General features: G+C 38.6%; 1 protein-coding gene across 12 annotated transcripts in view; it reads right to left on the bottom strand.

The window, feature by feature from the left end:
• The window catches only part of LRRC4C (leucine rich repeat containing 4C), a 546,204-nt gene that overhangs the window by 95,382 nt on the left and 423,713 nt on the right, over positions 1-27,109 (bottom strand). For 8 of the 12 annotated variants that reach the window (XR_010389425.1, XM_064512763.1, XM_064512761.1 and 5 more), the window contains one exon: positions 13,588-13,724. The gene's annotated coding sequence lies outside the window, so the exon portion shown is untranslated. Of the gene's footprint in view, positions 1-4,744; positions 5,823-13,587; positions 13,725-27,109 lie in introns of those variants that run through there. The other 4 variants (XM_026097696.2, XM_026097699.2, XM_026097700.2 and 1 more) reach the window with 1 other exon arrangement.

Raw genomic sequence — 27,109 nt, 5'->3', positions numbered from 1 at the left:
CTCTGCAGCAAATACTATGCGAGACTTTATTCGGCAGTCCATTGCTGCCTCTCTCCCTTTCACAAGCAGCAACAGCAAATCTCGTTTCCGCTTTGTGAAAACAGAATTTCAAGAGCTCTTACAGTTGGATGAGTATTTAAGTTTAGAAAAGCTCTGGTATATACCTGAAATGCATTTTAATCTGCCCAAGGAATAGATTCAGTCCTGGCAAGTTCATTGTTGTTTCTAATAGTCAGCGACTGCTACACTTCACTTGCCTGCAGCTATCCAATTAACATATCACCACTACACAAAATATTGTAATATGTTCAATGTCCTAACAACAAGAGCCTCACACTCCACTTCCATCCAACAATTTTCTCCTAATTGGGTTTCCAACATATTAGCAAATGACAGGGAAGAAGAAACAAATACACATGAGCGGACAGATAACGCAGCCATCGAGCTACTTTGCCCATTGCTGTGCAAAGTTCTGTGGCAAGATCCCTTGGTTGGTGAGGAGGGAGACAGGGAGCAAGAAGAAAAGCTCAACTCAAGAAGTGGAAAACATGTAACTTGTGCCCTGAGATATTGCTATGGCAACATTTAAACAAAGAACAGAAAGCCCTGCAGGATTCTGCTCTCGCTTCCTTGGATACCGAATGTAAATCCTCATTCTCTTTTATTGTGTGCGTGCACAAGCGCCTGATTTTCGCCTTTCTCTCTAACAGATAGCAAAATAACCAGGCTCCCTACGAGGAACTCTGTGTTAATCCATTTCCAGGTACTGTCGCTTGTGCATCTGCAACTAAAACACACCACTAGCATGCTCATCTCCCTCTTCCCCCAGGGGAAGAAATTACTCTGTGATAGTAAGTAACAGGGACCCTTCTTTTCTATATAACGTGATTAAATAAACCTCTCCAAAATGCCACAAGTCAAGCCCCAATGTCTTCCACCATAAAAGCAATTAAGGGGAGCTGAGACGAGATCCATTCTAATAGCAGCTCTCCAAGACAACTCCTTGCCCAAGCTGCCAGAATTGCAGAGGGTTACAAAGCTGGCTTTCAGACCTCCGTGGCTACTGCTATTACTAAATCTTTCTCATCTTGCTTGTCCTGTGGGGGCAGTCCTTTAAAACGGAAGGAGGCATATTTTTCATTATGCTTTTCATGGACCTGCTGGCAAGGGGATGGATGGAGTTGCAGAATGAGGCTCCCTCCTAGTAGTAGTCCAGCATCCATCCAGCTTGACTACTCTAGAAATAACTTGGTGGATGCTAATTGCATTTCTCTGGAGTCGTTTCCCTCCCAGACTGAAAATGACACTAATTCCAGCACCCTTTTCTCTCTCCTCCTTCCCTCACTGGCAACCAGAAGCAAAGGGCCATCTCCAGGCCAAAGCAAAGGCCAGTGGCAGGACTGAGATGGCAGCTTCAGCACGCTGCCACAGCGCACAGTGCCTTCCTTCAGCAAATATACTGAGCCTTCACTCGCTTGAGTCTAGCTTGTGCTTCTCACCAGCACCAAGCTCTCTCAGCACTTACTAAAAACCCGGCCTGAGCCCTGCAGAAAATATTCCTGTCTCGTATTGCAACAGCAAGCATTTTCATGTGAATGGGACACAGCTTTTTAGGTCACAGGTAAGTTATTTTAAAGCCTAGATGATGGAAGCCATGACAGTATCTTGGGAAACCCTCTCTTTCTCTAGTTTCACATGATTGCTTCTATCTATTTACATCTCAGACGTTCTTTGTTGGATCTCACCCACTTCAAAAATTTGTTTTTTACTTGCTAATGCTATCAGGGTGGGAGATACTGTGACACAGAATTTGCTCCTCCAGCAACCTGAACCTGCTCCTGGTCTAGATCAATGCAAATCATTCCTGATGTGTGAAAAGACACGCACTAGCTACCCCCTTGCATTACTAAACAACGGTTTGCCAATGAAACTTGAAGTTTGAGATTCATGATTTCTGACCTTCTGGAAAACAACTACAGCAAACATAGCAGGACTCTTCAAACACAGCTTTCTCCTTCCTTCTGTACTAGCACTTGGCACCTAAATATATACAGAATGGGCCACTGTACAGCGCCAAATTCCTAGCTGCCCGAGGTCATTACTGAATAGATTGCCCACATTTCAGAAGAGGAGACAGCCCACAGGATCAGCATATGTTGCTGAATGATACACCTGTGCTCAAGCACAAGCAGGTTGCTCCTCATTTAGGTACATGTTTGGATAGATGTTTTTGCCATTTCTTTTAGGACCAGTTCTTGGGGCTCTGGATAAGTCCCAGCACAAGCACTGAGAAATTCTAAACTCAGCCCTATTATGAGATTGAATGAGTTAAACTCAGAGCTGTTCCATGTGTCTTTGACTACTGTATTAAGTGAATGATTCACTGAAGTGTGAAACTGTAGCCTCTTTAGAAGCAGACATACATCCTCAGATTTTTAATGTTAACAAGGTTTGCCTATTTCAGCCCAAACTGGTGGCTAAATTTTGCCAGTGCTTCCTTATCACATCAAGAAAATCCTCCTGCTAGTTATTGTACAAAATGAATGAGGCACCTGTGGCAGCTTTCTATTGTCAAAAAGTAGACCTGCTCTATCAGATTTTCTGTTTATGTGCTCACTTGACAGCAATCCAGGGAAAAGCTTGGAGATGCCTTTTCCTTAGCCAGCTTCTTTTTCCTCCAGTAATTACTGAGCAGCTTAACATAAATTTAGCTGCTCTATTACTGCAACTGCTGATGTAAGTGTAGACCACAATAGGGCACAGACTTATAATAATACAAGAAGCAATGGAGAGCAGAATTTTCTGCTTATTTTCAGATGCTGGCAAACTTACTACCTACTTAGTGTCCCACCAGGAAACGTGTGCCCAGAGAAATAAAGGAGGCAAAAGTGTTTCATGCTAAATGATTTAGCTACGGAATACTGAGAAGGACAAGAGTAACTGGAGCTGGAAGGAACAATTTTTGTTGTGCCTGCTTCCTTCTTTATCTAAACACAATAGTGCAAAGGGTCTGATTCGTTCGTGTGGCAAAACAAAAACTTCCAGGGATTTCCTCAGGAGCAGAATTGGACCCTAAATTGTAATCCTCTACAAGTAGCCAATGCTTAAGAGGCATGACCTCCAAACAGAAGCACATGGGACACATTTGAATGGCAGAAGGTCTCATTTCCTTTACACCAAGAAATATAAGAGGCTTACGTGAAATAACAGTGGTGATGCAAGAGAATTTTGAAACGGGGGAAAAAAGGAAGAGGTTAATATTTATTTATGTATTTAGCCAGGGAAGTTAGAGCACAGGTTTCTGTTGCTTCATGCAGGAAGCTTGAGAAGGGGGAAACACTGCCAGAAAAAAAAAACGTTAAAATGAAGATTCGGCTCTACCAACACCTTTCCCATCCCTACTTCTTTCCCCACCTCCAGAATATTGCAGCTAGAGAAAAGTAAAATGAACGGCAAAGCTAGTTCTGCACCCTGCCTGCCAAAAAATGTCCATATCTGTCCAATGGTTCATTTAATTATGTGTTTCCTTCCCTCCTCCTCCACCAAATTTGGCCTAATAAAGACTTCCAGTTGGAGCCTCTACATGCAAAGGCCAAGGTTGAGGAGTGTGGAGGTGAGAGAGGACAGAAGGGGGAAAAAAGAGGAAGAAAATCCCTATCTACTAGGCAAGCAGTCGTGCCAGGAGAGGGGACAGAAGTGGCACTCTTTCCCACAGGAACACAAGGACCTCTATTTTAAACACCATCTTATCCTGCCTTTATTCCACACCCCCACATCACATTTCTCCAGAAAGAGACAGACATTTACTGATTTGTTACTTACACATCATTGCTAATCTGTGAACCCCACAAGCTACAAGCTATTTTTTATTATTTTTATCATGGTAATAACAAAAACCTCCTAATACCATAGTATCCTCACTGCCTGTCAATCAAAGTAAATCTCCTTCAAATGCCATGGAAGTCCTAGGGGAGCCAGGATTCACCACAAAATCACAAAGAATTTCCTAGGAGATCTGGAGGGCACGGGTGGCTTGTACAGCAGTTTTCAAAACTCCTCTTCAATAGCAGAATGCCCTCTCTCTGCCTGCTACTATTTGCTTTTAGCAATGGAGTGTAAAACACAGTGTTTCTCTCAGTACTGCGTCCTCAAAATCCATTACCACCTCTTTTCCTACCCCCCTCAACTCCCACCAAAAGCCACCCTTCACCTCCCTGCCTGATTATAAAATTTTCCTGTTAAAACACCATATTCATCTGCAATGTCAGACTGGATGCCAGGATTGAAATTGGAGCCCTTCTGTTTTAAACACTTACAAAATAAATAAATAAATCTCTTCCATGCATCCAATTCTATGCAAGTTGCAGCAGTTTGTACAGATTGGGCAATCAGGCAGCACACCACCACTCACTGCAGGGGCTTTCTCAAAAATTTTTCTTTGCTAGTGAACATTTACAAATGCTACAGAGAGGCAGGCATCTGCAACATCCTACCAAGGTTGGAGTTTCAGTAACAGGCACATTTCAGCTACTGTGGGATTTTGGTTCCATCCTCATTCCCTCCCGACCTCCCCCCCCAGCCATTAGCAAAATTCAATTCTTAGAATTAATCAGATTTTTTTTTTTTAAAGGCAGGGGACAGGTGGGGGGGATCAAACCAAGCGACAAGGGAGAAGGAAGAAAGAGGAGAGGCAATGGGGCATATCTTCTTTTACAACAAATAATAAAATGGAAAGTGCACTTACTGTATCCTCAAAGACTATCCAGCTGGAAATCTGAGCGGTTATGAAAAACCAAGGTGGGGGAGGGGTTAGGAAAACTATTTCATTTCAGCAACCAAACCAAAATTAAAAATAAGAAAGGAAAATAAAAATATAATATATCCAACTGCAATTTCCAATCACTTTGAGTCCATACAGGTGCCAATCCAACCCAACACTGCCAAATTCTCTCCCTCTGGCAATTTTTCTTTCTTCTTCTCTGTCCTTTTCTTCCCTCTGTCGCTTTGAACTTTTCTGCTTAAAATTGCTGTAGCGGTAGCATTGATGTTTGCCTTTGCTGGAGAAGAGGGGTTTAAAATAACAGGAAAAAACCAAAACCCTTACAGAGGATGAATGGTCCTTCTCCTTTCTGAAACTTTTTCATTCCACTGTGGATCCTTTGCCTAGTTTCCTTTTTCTGAGGTTTTCTGCCTCTCTGGCTCCTCTGCTCTCCATTGCTCACTATTTAGTTTTTCTCTGGAGAGCAGAAAGGGCTGCATTACTTTTTAAAGAACCTTCCATCTGTATTCTTTTAATGTAATTTTGTTGTGGCTGTTAAGATCCAGGTCTTGCCAGGCAATTTTCTTCTTCCCCCTTCTTTGCTGCACTATCAGTTATCCAATCCGTGCGTCTCCACATTAGAACGGAGGTTCCCATTCTTCTGTTTTCCCTACCCCCCCCCCACTCCTTCAGCAGAGAACTTCCTTTTGCATTGAAATTTTTATCTGTGTGTATCAAAACAATAAACTTTTAGTCTCTCTCCCCCCTCCAAAGATCTGATTAGATTTCCGATCACAACCCAGTGCGCAACTGGATTTTTGATTTCAGCAAGAAGCCAGCAATCCACAGCATCGGCACCCTCTCCTCGCTTCAAACTCCACGTTATATCCTTTTGCCTTGCCTCCAACTCCTCTGCATTTTCATAATCTCGCATTAAATGGAATGAAGGAAGGAGGGAGTGGAGAAAAATTCAAGGTTCCCACCAGCTGTCAAGAATAAATCCATCCCCTCGTTATTTTTTAAACACTTGGGATGCGTGTTTTTAACGCCCACTCTCCCCTTTGTCACCCCCCCCCCCCCCCCCCCGCCACACACACACTTCTCAAAATCCTTCTGATGTTAAAACTCCCCCGGTGGGGCACAGACAAACCCTGGGGAGGTGGGATTTGTCCTCTTAGCTGTGAATTTCACAAGCACCGGGCTCCCTTTGCTCTTCATTTCAGCTTCCTCTCCATCTTTTGTCCAGCAGCTATAAAGATCCAGCAGCACCGAGATGCATAAACTTCTATTTCTTCTTTGGGGAGAGAGGGAAAGAGAGAGGGGGAGAAGGATAAAAGCTCTCCAGTATCTACCTCCCTTTTCCTCTCTTTCTCTATTTCAAGTGCAGGTCCGATCTCATTTCCAAGCTCAGCCTCGTGTATTTCAGATCTACAAGTTGGATTTCCCTTCTGCACAGCAGTGAGTTAGGCTCCCATCTTCTTCCACATGCCAGTTATCTTCCCCCGTTTCTTCCTTCCTTCCTGCCTCCCTCCCTTCCAAGATGACACATTCCCAGGAGCGCTGCCGCTTCTTTCAGTTTTTAGTTTCATCCCTGAAACGCACAGCCCTTTGCACGGCAGAAGCCCCTTCTCCCTGCCATGAGCCTCAGCTTGAATCCCCCGTGTGCGTGCATGTACGTACGCATGTATGTATATATCCAGTTCCAGACAGCTGCTGCTGGTGCTGCTGCGAGTAGCTCCACTTTTCTGTCGCTCTGCCTTTCCCTCGCTCCCCACCTTTCGGGGGCACCCTAGGGTTCGCAGATGTCCCAGGGCCAATCTTCTGGCTACGCTCTTCCTTCTCCCCCTCCGTTCTCTCCCTCTTCCCCCCCCCCTTCCCCCCTTCTTTTCTCTGCTTGTGATCAGTAAAATACAATTACCCAATTACCTCCCATCAGCTCGGCACCCATTGGCCGGGCGCGTTAACACTTGATGGCGGGGACCGGGAGCGCGGCCGCTCCGGCGTGGCGCTGCTGCCACCTGCTTGCCGCCCCGCGAACCCGCCCGCCGTTACCTTAAGGAACCTCCAAGCGAGAAAGCAGTAATTGAAAAACAAGGGATCATCTTAAGGAAAGGAATGTCAAAACTCATTTTCTTAAAAGCTTGCCTGATTCTGGCAGATCAACCGATATTCACAGGTAGCCACAGAAGCAGAGGGAATGACAGTGAAATGAAACGAGGGATAACGTTCTCTTTGCACAAAAATAACAGCACAAGTGATTTGTATGGAGGGATAATCTGCTTTCTGACCAGTGAAATAAATGCTTGTTTAAAACTTGGATTACCATAAAAGTTACCTCAAGCTCCAGTTTGGCAGAGGTTCCAGGCCAAAAGCCCTATGAAGGGCCTTGAGGTTTCAGTGGGCTTAAGTGACAGTTTCAGCGAGGTGTTAAGTGACAGGCACACAGCAATACAATGTCCAGGCTTACGTGCCAAACCCACCGCAGCTTGATTGGGATGCCTTCTGACCAAGATTTTCCATTTGGGAGAGAAAAAGGATTGGGGATGCAGTGAAAAACAGTGATCTTCCAAGGCTTCTAAACTCCGAGTCTGACTTCACTAGTAAGACACTGACATTCGTGTTAGGGTCTTACCTAAACATGTTAGATGTACTTACTTAGATGTACGTTAATTAAAATGCTCAGAATCAGGTTTGTGCTTTGCATTTTCAGGGACCTACAGTCAATAGAAATTTTATAGAAACCTTTGCATGTATAAAGCTGGATATGCTACCTTCTGCAGGAGGAGGGGAAACAGAACATGGATGATGTATGCCGGCATTTGTCTCTCTCAAAATCAGAAAGAAATTATTTATAGATCTAACTCCTCCACACAACCCTCAAAAAAGAATTAGTCAGGCACTTTCATGGCAATTATAGCACACTTCATATATTAAGCAGTAACTTGAAGTTATTCCTTGAATGCAATGCTATAGCTTGCTCTTTGCTCTGTCCACTCTAAAATAGCCAAAACATGTTTGTCATCCTCAGCCTTCATCTTTGGTGTGAAACTGGCATACGTGAAATCTTAAGTTATATGTCATGATATAAGTGTTTTCTAAAAATTATAAAATACATAAGCTAGCTGAATTCAGCCAAACAACAGTTACTGAATCATGAACATTGACTTTTAGATTTATCCTACTGACTCAGCAGGCTTTCTGGCCAGCAAGGTCCTACCAGACACGAGTCTCAGACCAGGAACAGGGTCCTTCATCACTGCTATGTCAGCTGCCATCTCACCTTACCCTCCCTGGACACAACAGCCAGCACAAGCTACCAGCAAGGGATGAAAGATCCAGTGTGTAGTAATACTGAAGAACCCAAATGTAATGGTCTTTCCAGAATGCTAAAAAAGACTTGGGGGATTTTGGAGAAGGCTGCTGGTATGATATGGGATGAAGTTGCTGACAAGTAACTTTTTTTTTTCTCTCGGTGAGCTTATTTTGCTCCTGTCTGATTCACTGATGCCGCTGGTGTATTTTGGGCCTACAAACTTTTTATAAGAGTTTTTTTCTTTTTACTACTTAAGATCAGAATAAAACAGTCTTTTCTTTTCCCAGATGTATAAAAACATCACAGCCTAATAAACATCTGCTCCACTGTTTCTTTAAAAATGTGCCTGAACACTTTCCCACTAATATTAAAGAGCCTGTGAGCAAATGTGAAGGTTTCTACAACTGAATTAAATAAATGGGCCTTAGAAACAGAAGATTCTCAGCTTTTGCGGATTTAATCAGATTTGAAGGCCCAAGCACCTGCAGTAGATACAGCATCTCTGTGGATACAAACTAATATTCATTTACACTTTTGCAAGAAATTTGCATATTTTGTAGTTTTCATGTCCTTCAAATGCCATCAAAATACAAATTTCTAACAAATGTCAATACCTAAATATGTACATATATATATATGAAGATAATATATTTGCTGACATCAATATGATTAAACACAAAATTAGTATCAAGACTGTGATGTGCTGTAGGCTATGATATAATTTTCTCTTTTAATGTTTGTTATTTTTAATATACCAATTATGGTTTATGAGCTAATAAGCACAGAAAATAGAGGGATAAGCTACTGGGAGCATAACTTTAAAGCCATCTAATTTGTGATATTCATGAGATGACACCACATGCTATATGAAAAGGCAAAAGTCCTTTTATTAAACAAAATCCCAAATAAAATTGTATTATCTGATTTTCAAGCATGAGTCTCAGCTATGTGTCAAGCCTATTTAAAACATAAATATTTAAGTATTATCACAATAAATCATCCACTAGTCCAGTGTTAAGAGAGTATGATTATGGCTGGACAGACTTGTTTGGGTGACTTTTTTCTGCAGTGCACTCTATGTTGCTGAATAGCCTTTGAACTTTTTTTGCAGGTTTTCTGGGCAAGAAATACAATTCCCAACGTAATAGTTCACAAAGCCAGTCTAAGATGGTGTGCAGATATTAAACACAAAAGCACTGTATGCTTCACAGTATGAATCCATCTTCCTGTAACACTGTACAAGCACCAACAAGGTGATGGGTAGAAATGATCTTGGGGCCTCCCATCCAACTCCTGACCTGGGGAATTACTGTTCTTCCTGCCTGCTGCCACCTCCAGACTGGCTCGGGTGGCACCCGGCCGGCACTTCCCGCTAGCCACAGCGAGCCGCTGCCACCGCGGTACGAAAGCCCGTCACGCGGCAGAGGTCACTGGGGCCTGGCTCCACTTACGGACCGGGAACATTCCGAGTCGAAACGGTGACCGATGAAGAAAACGCTATAAGGGAACTAACCTTGTTTTTCACCTAAGCGGACAACTTTGCCTCATCTTGAGTACACAAGGAATAACAAAACTCGAATGGATGCACTGGCAAATGTTTACACAGGAAACACAGACGATCAGAGATTGGCCTAAAGCACCTTTTCCTAACCGACAGATGATGCGAGTTCAAGAACCGAACTTGCATGTGTGATTAGCACCAAGAAAGGCTAACGTAAAAGCCTAGACAGGCAGATTGTCCGTCATTTGGTGGAAGAGAAATATGATTAAAGCTTAAGCGAAGCAAATTCTGACTTCTAGATAAAGAAGAGGAGTAGAGGTCCACTGTGCAAAGAAACCTTAAAATTGAATAAACACTAACAAAGTTTAAGGAAAAGAGTGAAAGCAGATCATTTTGATAATACAAGGTAAAGCAAAAAGCAGCTTCAAAGTTATTTATTCTGAACCAGTGACAGTTCTGCCTGCCTTTTAAAATAAACATGAAGAAATCATAAAGGAAGCTGTGGAACACATTATTCTTTCTATTTTATTAAACATTGCTGACAAGAAGTTGTCTCCATATGGAAACAGTACTTGAATCCTCTTACAGCCTACTACTTTCCAAAAGGAACAAAAAATGCTGACAAACCTACCTTTGTCTACATGGATCTAAGATCAAGCTCACTCTAATTAATTTAGGGATTCAAGAGAGAGGCTAAAAAATCTCAGAGTGTATAGTACATTATATATTACATATACTCTCACAGGCAGACTGATTTTCATAACGCAATCAAAGCTCATGGTACGTACAGTTTTATGTGTGCGTGATTTTGCTGATTATTGAACATTTCTTTTATTATGAATAAACCTAAAATCAGATGCATAACCTCAGAAATGAGCAGCTATAATGCTGCCTCATTTATTCATTTTACATATTTTTCTTCTGATGTTTACAGTTCTAGTGTGAAGCTTTTTTTTAGAGGTAATTTCAGCTTGGTCACAGAGGCTTGGAAGAAGTAAAAGAAAAGATCACAGAATTACAGAATGGTTGAGGTTGGAAGGGACTTCTAGAGATCATCCTCCCCAAAGATTATCCTCCTTTCAGGAAGATCCGGGTAAAATAAAGCACATGTTTTTGGCATTCAAGAAGTTTAAGTGACTATTCAATGAACCCATCATAACCCAACTATAATATCAGAAGTCTATTTCTTCTGGTAAAGATGGAACTGAATGCTGGTTTTTGTTAATTTGATTCTTTTTGGAAGAAAGTACATGCACAGCATTTTTGTATTTTTATTGTCGAGTTGGCTTGACAGAACAAGCTTAGAAAAAAGTACTACAAATTTCATTTAAGAACCTCTTTGATGGTAACAATCCACCACTGAAAGGCAATTTGCTGTCTAGAAAGACCTGCTGTTCTATGGAACCGAATCCAGTATTGTCTGTTTCCATCATAACAGACACAACCAATTCATAATGTAATAGCTTTTAGAAGTATTCTTCCTAGAAGGAAAGAAATAAGCCTTATACTTATTTGGTAAAAATGTCTCTTCTAGTGTGCACTAAGGTTCTCATTCACCTGCGTGCCTAGGAGAGCTATGTGCCTGGTATCCACAGAGAATTAGCAGAGGAGGTTTTTTTTCTGAAACAAATGCTGCTTTGAAGAAAAAAATGTGAAAAAGATACACTACTAATAAAAAAAAGTTAAATTTTTCCTCAGTTTTCTCTTTGGACTCTTCTATTTCAGTTCTGACTAGGACCTATATATATAGCATCAGAACGTCTAAGAAATTATGGCCCTGTTTCCTAACCGAGGTTTATCCTTTAGGGTTAGCAATCACTTTTAAGCTTATTTTAGCAGGACTTTCGGGTACCTAATAGCTAACAGAGTTAGAGTGTTAAACCTTAAGAGTACCTGTAACTTTGGAAAAGCAACTATATATTAAAAAAAAGTAAAATTTTCCTTTGTACCCAACAGGAAGTCTGGTTCCACTGAGATCAATGACAAAATTTACTGACTTGAATAAGGCCATGATTTTACAGAGTATCTGTTTACATGTGGTTTTAAATTTTAACTTCCATTTCAAATCTGTCCGTAAAGATACTGTCTGCTCAGCATTTTCATCCAAGAAGAACATTCATGCTTACTCTGACTTTATTGCTACATTTACTCCCAAGAGAAGGAAGGACAAGCTTTTTCTGCTTCTGTGTCACAGACAACTCCCCACAACACGCGCGCACATACACACACTTGCTTTTATTCAAAATCACTCTTAACTCATATTTTTTTGGCTAGAAATAGACTCTGGTGGTGTCCCTTGTAATACAGGGCACACTTAATCTCTCCTGTGATGGTAGCACTATAGCCTCTTTCAATTTTTTTTTTCCCCACAACTTAGTCCAATGTTACATAGAGCAATTAGCCTAGACTAGGAAGAAGTGCCGGCAAAATCCTTCTCCTATGATCAAAACAAAACTGCAAAGTACAATCTTCATTTACAGTAGTAACCCTGCCACAGAACAAAAGCTGTGTAACACTACTACCAATAATAACAAAAAACTTATATTTTTCTATTCCAACTTCAAATCCTAGAAATGGCCATTTTTTTCAACTTCCTATAAAATACAAAAATTTTTGACTGAATGAATATCAGTTAATTTTCATTAACAAACCACTGCATTTAACATAAAAACACTAACTCACAAAATGGCTTGGAACAAATTGTCAAATACTTTCACTCCAAAACAGCCCTGAAAAATAGCCCAAGGTCTGCCATTTTTCTATAACATTAATTTCAGGCTTAGAATTTGATTCTAGACAAATTCTCTTGTGGCCAGGACAGAGCGCCACCAGCATCAGCATTGTAAATTCCCTCCACAGAGAGGAATAACTTCTCTGACCTCAATGGACTCTCTCCAGATTAACGCAGGTGAAAATGAGAGCAGAGCATGGTCCTTCATTTTATATTCATGTCCCATCTAATATGTATTTGGTTTTGTAAATGTCGGTAAAATAAAAAAGAAGAATAGGTATCTTTCTGTTACTTTTAAATTGGATTTTTAAGAAGGTAAAATTTAAGAACATAGACAACTAGACTCAAACATGAATGATGCATTACTTTGGAAATAATATCTTTATAGTGTGACAGCATTTTGGGGGGAAATTTTAAATAGCAAGAATCTGATACTCTGACATAGAGATGAATGTATCAGACTTCTTAATTTCTTCTCCTATGGAGTTATTTTGACCAGAAGACACAATTTGCATTTATTGAGAACACTATCTTAACTATATATGCGTCAAAACATTAATGAGAAACAACCTAGCAGCCATATTACTCTGCCTGTTTCTCATGTTTACCATAAATGCAGAGTGAAATGCAGTTTTGGGGAAAAGACCTTCAAACAGTTTAGCCTCTGAGCCAAGGAAAAAGTAACAGAACAGATTTCTAAATCTGGATCAGCAGAAAATGATAATGCCCTGCTTTAACTATGCAAGATGCCAAAGAGCTCCAGCTTTCTACAGAGTGGGGAGGGAAAGAATGGGTATATGTAAAGAGATCATTGAGAGAGCTCACTGCCAAAATGAAAAAAAATTAGTTCACAGCATAAATAACTGTTCCGTATAGCTCTGCATTAGGTGCTATGTTGCATATTCTTTTTACATTTTCACAGCTGAAAGTCGTTAGAAATTACAGTAGTTAAGAAAATAACTTCAATTTTCAACATCTATTTTCAGGTACTTATAGCTTTCTAAATAAGTTACTTTCAACTATATATCTTCAGCTTGTTCTGATACCAAAATCTGATCATAATTTTTACACGTCAGACAAATTTCCACTTAACCCTTTTTGGTCGATATGAAAAAAAAATGTACTTTATAGAGAATTTTTCTACTTTTTTTTTTCTTTTTTAATCACAATTAATTTATTCTTGACCCCCTCTAAAACAGTAAAACCTTTTTTTAGATTTAGCCAGATTCAAACAGATGGCAATACTATAATGCCTATGGTATGTACATAATCTGTTTTCTTACAGTCAGTTCTTGCAGGAGCACGGCCAGTGATGAGGACATCAAAAGTTATAGCCAGGATTCACTGGGATAATATTTCCAGAGTGCTTGTATGATCTCAAGGTAGGTCATTTGATTTCTCTACGCACCAGTCGCCTTACCTGTAAAATGGAAATAATACTTACTGAATGTGTTAAACAGGATGTTACACAGAAAACAGCATTAGTGTGACTAGGGAGTGTAAACAGTTTCACAACCATGTGATGCACCACACCATGCAATGCAAATAAGAAGGAAATAAAGTGGCAGAAGGGAAAAAGTCCTACCTTATTGTCATTGTTCTCTGTACCCTAGCAGTCCATACCTGATATTAAATAATTTAAGATCTCTGAATGCTGTATGACATAATTGTAGTTTGATTGATGTTGGCTTGAATAAGGACAGATTAAAAATTGAGGGAACAATTTAGGACCTAGCACTGAATTAAGGCAGGAGGCACCATATTTATGCACACAAGTGCACTGAAACACAGCATAAGATAGTTAAAAGACCAACCTTCACCTTGAGGTCTCTGGATTTTCTCCTTCAGTATTCAGGTCTCCCTTCCATCTTCCACATTCCCATTAAAACTGTACATAGTTTAAAGAACATAGGACACCTGAAATACCTAACCTTCTTTTCAGTACCACCTTAAAGAGGCAGATGAAAAACTGCAAAACAATAATGAACTGCTTGACGTTCTTTGGAATTAACTCAGCTACTGCCACTGCAAAAGACATCAATGGTCTGTCTACGCCAGCACGGTGTCACTTCTAAAGAGGGTACAGGATCATTCCATAGTAAGCAGTTCCACAACATCCATTTCATAAAGCAGTGTAAGTGGAAGAATAGTCCAGACGCATTTGCACTGCATAATGCTCTTTGCGAGTAAATATGATCGAAAAATGTTTGTTCTTCAGGGAAGAATTAAGGGGACAGTTCTTCCATAATGAGATGTTTTACTTTCTTTTCTCCATAGATAGGTAGGTAGGTAGGTAGATAGTATATATACATGCTGCAATTTTCTAGCACTCAGAAATGACATTAGCAGTGCAATGTTATTGAGACTTATCCTGGGAACTGCTTTATACTTAGATCACCTAAGCCCTAGGAAGGTTATAAGAAGGGGAAAATGTAAATCTATATTTTGGAGGCAGTAAGTGGAAATGTTTAATACAGATCTGTATCTTTTCCCTCATTAGGACAGCATTTCCTGAGAAGTTATAAAAGGAACCTGTGGACAAGAATAATTCTTTAATGACAGCATGTTAGAACTTCTACTAAGAACGTAAAAAATCCTGCAAGTCTAGACTGGCAAAAATGATGGTAAGAATATTGATTCTTTACAGTGTATATTTAAGTTTTGATATATTTATATTTACATTAAATAGTATATGTACATGTATGTATTAAATTATATTTATATATTACATATTAAATATTCATTTATGTTAAATGTGTATTCTTAATATTTACATATTAAATGTACATATTTATTTTTATCAATGATACTTTTAGAATCAGTTTTCCTTCCCTCTCTGCAAACTTCTTTCCCAGTCTGTATGGTACAGTTTTACATTGAAACCTAACTTACAGAACCAGATCTGATCTTCCAGATCTAGGGAAGAGCTGCCTGTTAAGGGGATTATTTCTGGTGATGAAGAGGGTAAAAATACTTGCCAGGAAAGAAACTTTGATTTAAAAAGCTGCATATCATGGTTACAGGTTTGTTTGGGAAAGCAGAAATCTGGATTTGGTCAGCACTTGTAGCAATTCCTATTTTGTTTTTTCTCTTTTTTCTATTACTCTCTCCTCACATTTTTCCCCTGGCTTAGACCAAAACAGCTTTTCTGCACTATTGTATTTGCTTTTCACAACTTTGTTCACACAGGTGGAAATTGCCTTCAAAATGCTAAAGCAATTAGTCCTCATGTAAGAGATGAGAAGTATATTGGCATCTATCACAGTACATTCTCCTGATAGCCTTTGACTGATCAGTAGGAATAGTACTCAGAAAAATAGAGTTCTAGACCAAAGTTTTCAAATTTTCCAAAATTTGCTAACAAATACATTTTAGTGAAAAGCTGGAAGGCAAGCAATGGGGGCTTTTATTTAAAATGTTTCAAGTAGGCCTGATTTTCAAAAGCAGGCCTAGCAATTTTTGCTAATCCACCCTGTTTAAAATGGGTTATCCAAAGATGAGGCAACTAAAATTAATTATCAGTTTTGGAAAACTTGTTTAATAAATCTGTGTCTGGAAACAGAGGCCCAGAGGTAGGAATCAACCGTTTGTGGTCTTAGAGTACCTACACTAAATTTTTTAGATTTTCTTTTCCAGAAAAGACTGAGATGATATCTGGGTTCAAAGTACAAAGTTAATGGAATCTCTCCCAAAAGCAAGGATATAAAGCTACTTTAATTTTGTATTAAAAGCTTTCACCAAAATGTGATGTTTAAACACAATTTAATTTTAAAATAAAAACATTGATAACATCAAGGTACTCCTATTTTGATAATTTGTGAACAAACTATTGCTTTGCTATTATATAATTAACTTTTTCTCTCAACAGTTTTTTCATTCTTAGGAAAATAAAAACACACAAAAATAAATGCTTCCAAAGTCATTTTTTTTTAACATAAAAAGTGTTTCCCCAGAACATTCTCTTAGCTATTCAAATAGCCATTAAAATCATGGAATTGCATTGAAATAGATGTTTTTCATTTCCACTACTATAGATATAAGAACCAAATATTAGTTTCTTCCTCCCTTCTACAACAGATACACATATTTTAAACGTATCTAGGGGCATACATGTTTATCATGGCACAACGTAACACTTAAACGTCATCTGCAAGCTATTTTATCTTCAACACCATTGCAGGAAGGGCTATTTTCATGAAAGAATTTTTCAAACAACAGTGACCTTTAAAACACAAATATAACTAATTTCTTGAATATCTATTTAAAAAAGGAGGCGTCTTGGTTATCATGGAGTATATGCTTATAAAAAACACAAAAGAACGTACTGGGATGAGACATAGATGTGGGCTGGTCCTTGAACTTGACAGCGCAAGACTTCCCGCTAATTCATAGGCAGAGTGGCACGGTTCCCATTAAACTTACGCATTTTACTCATGAGAAGTTGAGCTTGCTGAAATTATTCAGCATAAACTTTTCTTTTGCTAAAGTATGCAGTCTCAACAACATCAAGACATCACCAAAACTGAATTCACTCTAAAAATAAGGTCTCCAGGATAGATTTGATGTTGTATTCAGGTACTTAAACATGTGGGTTGGAAGCCTCTGTAGTTTACAAATTTTGTCCAAGTTAATCACGTAACTCCCATACCAGTCCGTCTTCACAACCCTTTCAAATAGGAACACTGTTTGTTAATATAACAGAAAATAACATGTGTGCTAAATGGGTAATGTGTACTTCATAGTTTTTTTTACAGGTGGTCAGCAGCATTCATGTCAGCTTAATCATGCCAAGATATTTGTGGCTATACCATTTTTCAAATGACTTATTTGTATTTCTTACTTGCTTTGAAAAGAAGAAAACCAGCAGCTTGTCACTGTGGTATTAGGTGGGAGGCAGTGTATAGCAGGATTATGAGTCAGTCATTAAGCCTGGTCAGTAAAAAAAAAAAAAAAAAAAAAAAGGCCAGGGCGAGCCTAAGCAGACAGAAAATACACTAAGCACTGCATTCACATATTCAAATTCATTTGAAGAACATACTAATATTAAGATAGACTGTCTGAGAGTCTACCTCCCTCTCTTGCCACAGAAAATGTCAAACACCTGCATCTCACATACTCCATCTTTAATAAACTGATTGATGTTTGTTCTGGACTAGTTCAGTAATATACCCACACCTACCTTTAGGATTTGATTTGGCAAGGTATTTAAATGGAGTATTTATAGGGCAATCACGCTGATGAAGACCTCGTATTCTAAGCTCTAGACTGGCAAGGATTTCTGCTTTGGTGAAGTGTGAGCGAGTATATAAATATCTGCCAGGCCTTTGTCACACAACAGTGTGGGAGGAGAAGAGTTTGCTAGGCAAGGAGCTAGAAGTGAGAGGGAAGCTCTACACACTTGCAGCTATGACACATTATTATTCATTTTGTGGTGTGTCAGTCCGGCTGTCATAGCGCTCAGCAGCGAGCCCACACTTCACGGCGAGACAGGGCAAGGGCACGGGGCGGCTAGGGGAAAGCTCTCTGCCCCGCTGCAGCCACGGCTTTGCCTCTCTTTGAGGGATGGATCCGGCAGCCCAGGCTGGGCGAGCACCAGCTGGTTACTGACAACCAACAAAATTCATGCACTACATACCAAGACCTATTTGTAAAGGCTTCCTGAAAAGGAGTCCAACTTCAATATGTACACTATTCACTTACTACTATTCAACCAAGTCTATCTGTCTTAGAGAAGGTGACCTGTACAACTACCACGTCAAAAGTGCAAACAGCTGTCCAAGCAGGGGTGTCAACACGACACTACGCGGAGTGAGGAGGTTAATCAGAGAAGATAGAAGCCGCAGGGTCAGAGGAGGCATAGTATAAAAATTTAAAATCACCCAGGATGAACATAAAGCAATAATGCGCAGGAAGTAAAGAGGTCATACACAGCTATCAGATCTTAAAAAAAAAAAAAAAAAGAAAAAAAACCAACCAACCAAACAAACAAACAAACAAAAGAAAACCCTAAGCACACACACAAATAGCCAGAAGAGGAGTCAAGTGGAGAGCAAGAAGGAAATGTGAATCTGCTGAACAACAAAAACTCACATTATGGGTATAAATAATTAAAAAAGAGCTTTTACAGCTTTGAAAATTAGCTTGTATGAACAAAGCTTTATATCTGTTATTTCCATTAAAATTTGCTTCCTCAAGTATTTGCAGAAAATGAAATCACAGTGAGCAAATTCACTTTTCTCCCTCTGTCCTTAAGCAGATTGTTATGTTAACATATCTCCAGTTTTTCTGCTTCTCTCTCTCTCTCTCTCCTTTCCCCCATAACACAGCAGCTGTCTCTGTTTAGGGTAATTTTTTTTCCTTATAATCTTCTGATTGGGAGTAAAGGATAGAAAATCTCAAAGTCAGAGTTTAGCAGCATTTCAGAGAAATAATTCTCAAACATAATTATGAGGTCAGGAAGCATTATTGCAATGCCACCGCAACCAGCCCAGCATGAGACCTTCTTGCTTCCAGCAGCTGCTATCAGTCTCATCTATGCTTCACTCATTCTAATATGCTTCTTTTCGAATACTGTGGATAACAGGATATAAGAGAAATTACATTAAATCACACTGTAATCCTCCTTGTTACAGCAACATTTAAGCAATAATGACTGAGGTACAGAGCATTTCCCAGGGAGCTACTGACTTAAAGGAGCTAATGATCATGGCCCTCTATCAATAATATCAATTCGTTATTAACATTATAATATTTAAAAACTATAATCTTATTTTCTTTAAATTAACAACAACAAAAAACAGAAAGTTCTATTTATGCAAGTCACATTATCACAGTGCATTTAAAATGATCAAATAGAAACCATTTCACAGACCACTGAAATGTGCCCAACTGTATGGTGGAGCATAACTTCTGGTAGATTATTCACAGCAGTATCGCACAAACCTTTCACATCCAAAAACAAGAACTGGTATTCCTGTAAAATTTGTTTTAAAATTTTAGTAGGCAAAAAAGGAAGTGGAATTCAACCAGGTCACCACAATATGTTATCATCATACAAAAGACAGTGATACCAAGGGAACTAAACTATTTAATTTGATCAGGAACTTAATAATCTAAGCAGCACAAAGCATGTCCCTCATAGCATGACCGTTTCCTACCTCACTGAATACTTTGAGTGCAACAGTAAGAGAACAATTTAAGACAGTGCTGCTGCTGGCAAAGATCAGGTAGGAAGGACAGAATGAATGTCAAATCAAAAACTAGAAAACTAGAACACATTAATACCTGCATCAACAAAACCAGTTCTTTCAGTGAATCCTGCATCATCTACATTTATTTTTTCACAACATTCAGAATTGTTATCCAAAGATTTTGAGCAAAATTTGGCATGACAGAAAAACAGCTTTACATGTTTTATGGAAAAAATAAGTGAGTAATAATCATCAAGAATTTAATCCTTGTCACTCCATGGAAACTGTGTATCGATGTTGTCAATATGAAATGATATGCACATGCTTATAGGACAAAGACTGTGACCACTGAAGGAAGAAAAGTGGTGAAAGCTGCTGAAAGCTGCTGACACACACTAAAATGCCTTTTCCTCACAAGCAGGATTAATTCTGTCCCCCGCAGGTGCTCATTATGGATTCTGTTAATGATACAAGAGAAGCCAAAATAACACTTAAACCAACACAGATTGTTAAAAAGTCAAAGTTTAATTAAACCAGATTCAGTTTGAGCACAGAGTAGCCACCCCACCAGCTTAAAGACAAACAAGAAGAGAGAAATTATATTATTTCTGTGTGTGACACTCTATTTGCAGCATTCTTGCTTTTTTTTTTTTTTTTAATCTTTACAAAGCACAAACTAAATGATAGAGTCATAGAACTATAATTTAGGTTGGAAGGGACCTCCAGGGGTTACTTAGTCTAACCGCCTCCTCAAAACAGGTCTAATTAGACCAGGCAGCTCGGGGCCATGTCCAGTCAAGTCTTGAACACCTCCAAGATGCCACAGCCTCTCTCAGCAACCTGTATTTAACCACCTTCATAGTAATTTTTTTATTTTTATTGCCCTTAATGTGAAGTATGTGAACTGGCTGTGAGACAGGAATGTTGCAGGAAAGCATTAGGTTGCAACTGTTGTTCTTTGCTGTCCTTGTTGCAGAATTTGCCACTGCAAGGCTGGGATGCAATGTCTGTACAAGGTGTATAAAATGGGAACCTGCTACATATCTGAGGAAAAAGCAGCAGCAGCTATGCTAATCTATGCACTAGAAATATTTTATGAGGGAAAACATCTTACAATTGTTAACATAGAATGAAAATGCTAAAGAGGCAAATCTAAAAACAGAAGATGAGGGAGGAAGGAATTAAGAATGAACAGGTAACTTCTTTATAACTCCAATATTTCATTGGCATTAGCGTGCCTAATAAAAGTGGTGAGTGTGATGCCAAATTATTGACTAAGCGTTGAGAGACATCTGGTTACCTTCTGAGAGTTTTGTTGATATCCTGCTGTTCCTTGTGATGGTCTGGTGTCCTGGACACATTCAGTATTGAAAATGAAGTTAGAAAGGAATGGAATTATCGAACTACAAAAGTTCATCTCAAATTCCAGTCTTTAAAATACACATACAGTATAACTGGTACCATATAAGCATTACCTAACCCTGTCAAAGTAGATGAATTTTCTGTTTTGGATTACCTTGGATCATTCTAGATGAAACTGGCCTAATCTGTCACACACAAATTTATGCTGTTATCATATATGATCTAGTTTTCTGAATTATAAGAAGTCAGGCTAAAAAGAAGTCTCATGGAAAATGCAATGCAACGACTTTTATCTTGATACAAAATTTTAAAGGTTTCTCTAACATACTGGTATGTAAGATAGAATGTGTTTCTTTTGTATTAGAGAAAGCCACAGATTCAATACAAATAAGATGATAGAAGCTATGAGATTTAGGCATAGGTAATTTTAGAATATGAATAATCTAAGGATTAGATTTACTGAGGTTATCTTAATATTCTGCTCTCAGGTGACATATGAAGCAATGTAAGAGACTCCTGTCTGTGGCTAAGCATGCTGTATCTTTAATGAAAGAGGAGGCCAAACATGTCCTAAAGACTAATTCTCAGACATTTCTAACCATTACTGGCAGTTCCTACTTTACTTGCTCAGGAAAGTACACATAATGACTTTATTGGAATTATCTTCCTGAGAAAAGTTGAATTATTTTATTCCCTTGCATAAAATGACTGTTATCTATGCTTATGCCTACTTATTTTACATATACCTATATAATTGTGTACACACAGACACACACACACTTATTTTGTCTGCTTTTTACAAGCAGAATTAGAGTATTTTTTCCTGCCAATATGGCTCTAAATATTGCCCTAGAGAAAGTAACTCTGAGATGCTGATAAAATTTAACAGGTTTCACATGAGAGAAGAGAAAACAAAATTATGAGAAGACATGAAAACTCTATTATGGATCAGCATATGAATCCAGGTATTTCCCGACAACTGTCATTCTTGTGCCAAAGTTCAGACAAGCAAAGAGATGTCTCACTCTGCCAAACTCTCTGTATGCTGCCTGCCAGCATTACAGCATTAAGGAAACCAAAACAGAACCAACTGATTAGAAACCTAGAGCAAAAGGAGACCTGATTGTTTCCTTTTTAATCATCTGTTTACAAGAACAACTGTAGATTGTGAAGACCTCCCAAAGGTTCTTTTATTTACTGTTGTCTCATCAAGGGACTTTCTCTATACAGGCTGCACTAAAGTTGGCTCTGATGGAAACTACAGCAAAATACACTTCTGGTTATATCCGCTTTTTTTTCCCCCTGTGTATGTAAGCCATGGTCACAGACCCATGGAAGAGCAGCTGTGAGACTGTAAAGTAGGATTTTGACTTATGCCTGCTGGATTGTACATCTTTTACACTAAATGGCTTACTTAAAGTTTAAGGATGCTTTGCTTTCAGCTCTCAAAATAATAATAATAACAACTTTAAAAATTAAATGGAATTACAATTATCATATGAAGTTAAAAAAAAAAAGAGAGAGAGAGAGACAGGATTGATTACTATTTATTCCCTACAGAAAACAGATTCACTAACTCTAAAACACAGTCCTGGACCTCCTCCAGAACACAGCTGGTAGGGGAAAATAAGCAAGACTAACTTGCATGAGTATCATCATAAATTGACCTCTGTTATTTGTTCTTCACATCCACATGAGTTAAAGCAAGAAGAAATCAGCTTCATTCAAAGCAGCAAGCTAGAAAGCCAGATAATAAGGAAAAAAAAAAAAAAACTTTCTAGCTTTCAGAAAATGTATGTAAAAACTTCTAGAAACTGCACAATAACCTTGTTTGTAATTCAAGTTCACAGCCCAAATCGGCTAACAGAAATATTTGAACGCGCCTGTCCTCCATGCCAAGTAAACTCAGGAAACAAATGAGTCAACTCTCAATGTTCTCCTTGCCCTCAATAACCATTCCAATGAAATTTTCATGAAAACCAATGTGCTTCTATAAAATAGCATTCTGCAGCAGAAAAATGGTTGTACACAGACTTTTCCAACCACCTCCATTTGTATGACCTCAAATTAAAAAGCATACTTATTGCATGTATGTATTTCCTGCATTTTTCAGCCTTATCTTGTCTTAAAATCTGATACACACAAACCAATTCCTGCTGGAATCATCCTCATGCTGCTGGAAACCAGGACAAAATGAAGAAATACAAACACCACATGAATTTGCCACAAATTCAGAGACTGAGAACAAAGCAATCATATCAGTGACACTGTTGAGAGCTGCACAGTTATTTTGCAGGGTCTCCGAGCCACATCTTGCTAGGGTAAAACAGATTGCAGTCACTCTTCTTCATTTGTATGGAACTGAGCCCTTTAAAGACTACAGTTCCCAGCACACACAGTGCTTAGCAACCTTCCACACACACTAGCCCATCTATCAGCTAGGAGACACTGCAACCTGTACCACAGTAACGCTAATGAAAGCTGCCCTGTAAAAGTCTGTTCCTGGGATATATTTACTTTGGCTGAAACATTTAGGTAAAATCTTGCCTGCTTCTTTACAGCTGGGAAGCAGCAGAATTTAACTACGGACTCGGGCCTAGGAAATCTGTGCCCTGCATGGTATCACAGACTCCAGTCTACGTTAGAGTCTGTTGCAGCTTGCTGCAAGCGCAAGTCCTCTGACACGTACGCCAAAATAGGAAGCACAGTCATGAATCTTGTAACAGTCACAAAGCTGTGGTAGCAATCTCAGTAAAACATGGCTAGGCAGGAAAGAATGAGACCTTCCTAGGCTCCCCGGAACTTCCCAATGGGAAATGCAAATGTTAAAGTTACATGGACTTGCATAATCCAAGCTGAAGGGGCCGGAAAAAGGAGCAGAGAGAAGCGTTCTGTGATCACAGTTGCTTCTCCTGCTCTGACTCATACAAAAAAGGACCAATATCCAGCTGTTCTAAACTGTGCTTGGTACCATCATTGGCTTGAAAAGAACAGATTTAATTGCTTCATTTAGCCCTTCACTTAATTCAGCATATTACTGTGCGTTTCAGCTGCCACTCAAATGAACAAGATGTGGTGCTGGGGGGAAGACGCGTCTACTGGATATCTCATAAACATGTAGTTGTTTCCCTTTGTGTGAAACAATAACCTACCTCTGAATTTATAGATCTTAGGAATAGCTCCTTCATCACTAGAAAAGGTGGAACAGCCCTGATCTGCACACACCTACTTGTTAGACTGGCCATGCTCTGATGATTTGCCTAAACTAAGTCACAAGAGAAAATCGACTCATTGCCCTTGGCAAAAATTTCAGAGTATCTCTCTGAGTGGCGTTGTGCTATTCTTGCACTTCATTCTCATAGACTGGTTCCCACGACCATAAACAGTTTATTTGCCTCTTGAAAGTGATCATAGTTAGTTTAAGCCACTAGTTTAACTAATTTATCCTATCATTGCCACTCTTTAAGAAAAACAAGTCGGTCTTGCAATCTATGGGAAAATCATTGCAGTTTTACACTGTAAGAGTCTGAAGAGAGGCTGTAAAAAGCAGTAACACATTATCATTTCAAAGTGAGAGAGGTTGTATAAACTAGTCTGTTCAAAATTTCAAAACTCAGAACAGGTTCATACCTTATGCAATATAAAAAGAAATACTAAAACTTAGAAATGAAGCGAGTTTATGAGGTTGGATTGTCAAAATAGACTTTACCTTGGATCTGGAACCCATCTCTCCTATTTCGTATTTAAAATGCAGAAAATCAGAGCCTTTAGCAGATTGTTTACTCCTCTACCTCTCTCACCAGGTCAACTGTTACCATTTCTGGTAGCTATTTTTTTGTAACTTGCTCAAAAAGACTTCAGTAATAGATATTCCACAATCTTTGACTCCAGAGTTTCAGTCTCTTTATTAGAAAGTGATTCCCAGTGTTAAACATGAAGCATCTTGCTATAGTGTAAAGCTCTTACTTATCCTGTCCACAATTCCCACTTTTCATGTGCTGAAAACTTTCATCGTTCCCCCATTTCCTTCCCTCATTCTTCTCTTCTTTACAATGTCAGTTGTTATGGTCCTTTCTCAAATGCCAGTTTTTCAGACCTTCTTTATGTTTGTTGCCATCCTACGGAATACCTCATTTTCAAAGTTCCATTTAAAATTTCATTTAAACCTCAGAAATCCTGAACAAAATACAACATTGTATTTCAGATCAAACAAAATGCACTATTGCCTCTGAAACAATTTTTTCAAGTTTGGTTTTAGTAGGAATATTAGAGAAATTTGTATTTTCATTTGACTAAAGAGACGAACTAGAGTATCAATTATGTGTATATTTCTACTTAAAAAGAGGGTGAATTCATGTTTGGTACCTTTCAAAGCTATGAAGCTTTGCACACAGAGTTGAAAATGTAAACCATTCGATAACCTCAATACCCAAATTATTAACAGACACACAATCTGCACTTACAAAAGAACTTATTCATAGGAGCTAGTGTGCTAGGATTGTCACATACACATCCAAAAACTGCTTTTGAAAATGTAAATCGTTTTGTTAATGTTTTGTCCACATCTTCAGGTACTTCAGGGTTATTTCCTACACTATATTCTGCAATGCTTTGTCAGATTCAGTGCGAAATAACTGTCAAGTCATTCAAGCAACATCGCTATTATTATATCCTTCAGATAGCTTTTCCACACTATAACATTAAGATTTTCCATTTAAATTTTCTTTGTTTGGTTGCTTTCTGTTTTGTTTTTCTTTTTCATTTGAAGCAACTGTATTAAACACAGTACTATATTTTATGAGGACAGACCACATACCACCCCTTTACATCATTCTTGCTTAATTCCATCTTCTTCCTCTAAATCTTCTGACCAATGCATTCCAGATGCTCAGTGCTCTTAATAGTTATAATTTTGATCAGCAATTTAGGAAAGAAAGAAAGAAAAAGAACATATATTATAGCAAAAGTGAAGATGAGAGAAAAAAATGTCATCATATATGACTCAGACTGATGATTTTCAGCTCTTCATGCTACCTTTGAAAAGTGACAATACTGATGCATGATAGGGTACAAATAACCATTACTTGCAGCAGTCTCTCTCTTTGTCATTCCATTGAAAATGCTTGTGTGGGTTTTACTAGAGAGGAAAAAAACTCTGAAAATCTCTACAAGTGCATTGCTGGGTTTAATAAAAGTATTAGTGCTGAGTGTCATCCTACAGTGTAACTTTTTCACCACTTACAATAAATGAAACTTCTGATCATAACTAGAAAGGAGAGGACATACTCTAAAATTGAACTTCAGGAAATAAAACATCTACAGAGAGAGAATGGAAAATACAAAGAGACTTAATCTACTCTTACCCAACACATTATATCACCATTGATGCAAAATAACTAGAAAACATAACTAAATCTGTTGGGCCACACCATCTGAATGGGCATATATAGAAAAATGAGATGCAACATTAAATTGCATGATGATGGTATCAGTTGAGGAAGCAACATCTATCCTCACACAGGACTGAAGTCTAAACTTTTTTCCATTTTGTAGTTTTCTTTTAAAAAGAGATTAATGAAAACAAATATATCTCTGTAACTCAATCATTTTAGGATGCTCTGAGCAGTCATAAAAAAACTTCTTATATCAGCAGTTGTTGGATGCTAAATATAAAAAGAAAGAAAGGACAGTTTGCTAAGAAGCACAGAAGAAAAGAATTCTGAAAATCTTATGTCCCATGCAGTTCCCAAAAAAACTACTGTTTTAATCAGTACTTTCAGCACCCATAATCCCCAACAATAAATTTACTGAAAGATCAACAAGTTCATCATAATGACTCCTTTTGAATAATATTTTTCAACTAAAAGTTAAAACTTTCTAGAAGTCAGCTTTCAAATCAAAGGTCAGTCAGGGTATTGAGAGCTGTGATATTCAAACGATATGACTTAGCATCCTAGGCCTCTGTCTGGAAGTGCTTCATTTTCCTTTTAAACCCCAGATTTGTGTGCCAGCCTGAATGACGCCTTTAGCCTGTTTAGGCTTCAGTTCCATCTCCACAACATGTGATACTTTACAACTTTAAGTGGAGTCATGAAAATAAATAAAGTTTTCTTTTTGTTCAGGTAATGTGGCAATGTCAAGGCGATAGACAATTTTTGTTTTAAGTAGGAAAGAAGGAAGGTTCTCTTCTACTATGAGACAAGTTATTCTAAGTTTTACATCTTCTCACTTATTAAACTAATCCACTGCAGAG

Source organism: Dromaius novaehollandiae, chromosome 5, assembly GCF_036370855.1.
Source record: "Dromaius novaehollandiae isolate bDroNov1 chromosome 5, bDroNov1.hap1, whole genome shotgun sequence".
Lineage (NCBI taxonomy): Eukaryota > Metazoa > Chordata > Aves > Casuariiformes > Dromaiidae > Dromaius > Dromaius novaehollandiae.
This window is presented reverse-complemented; position numbering and strand designations above follow the sequence as displayed.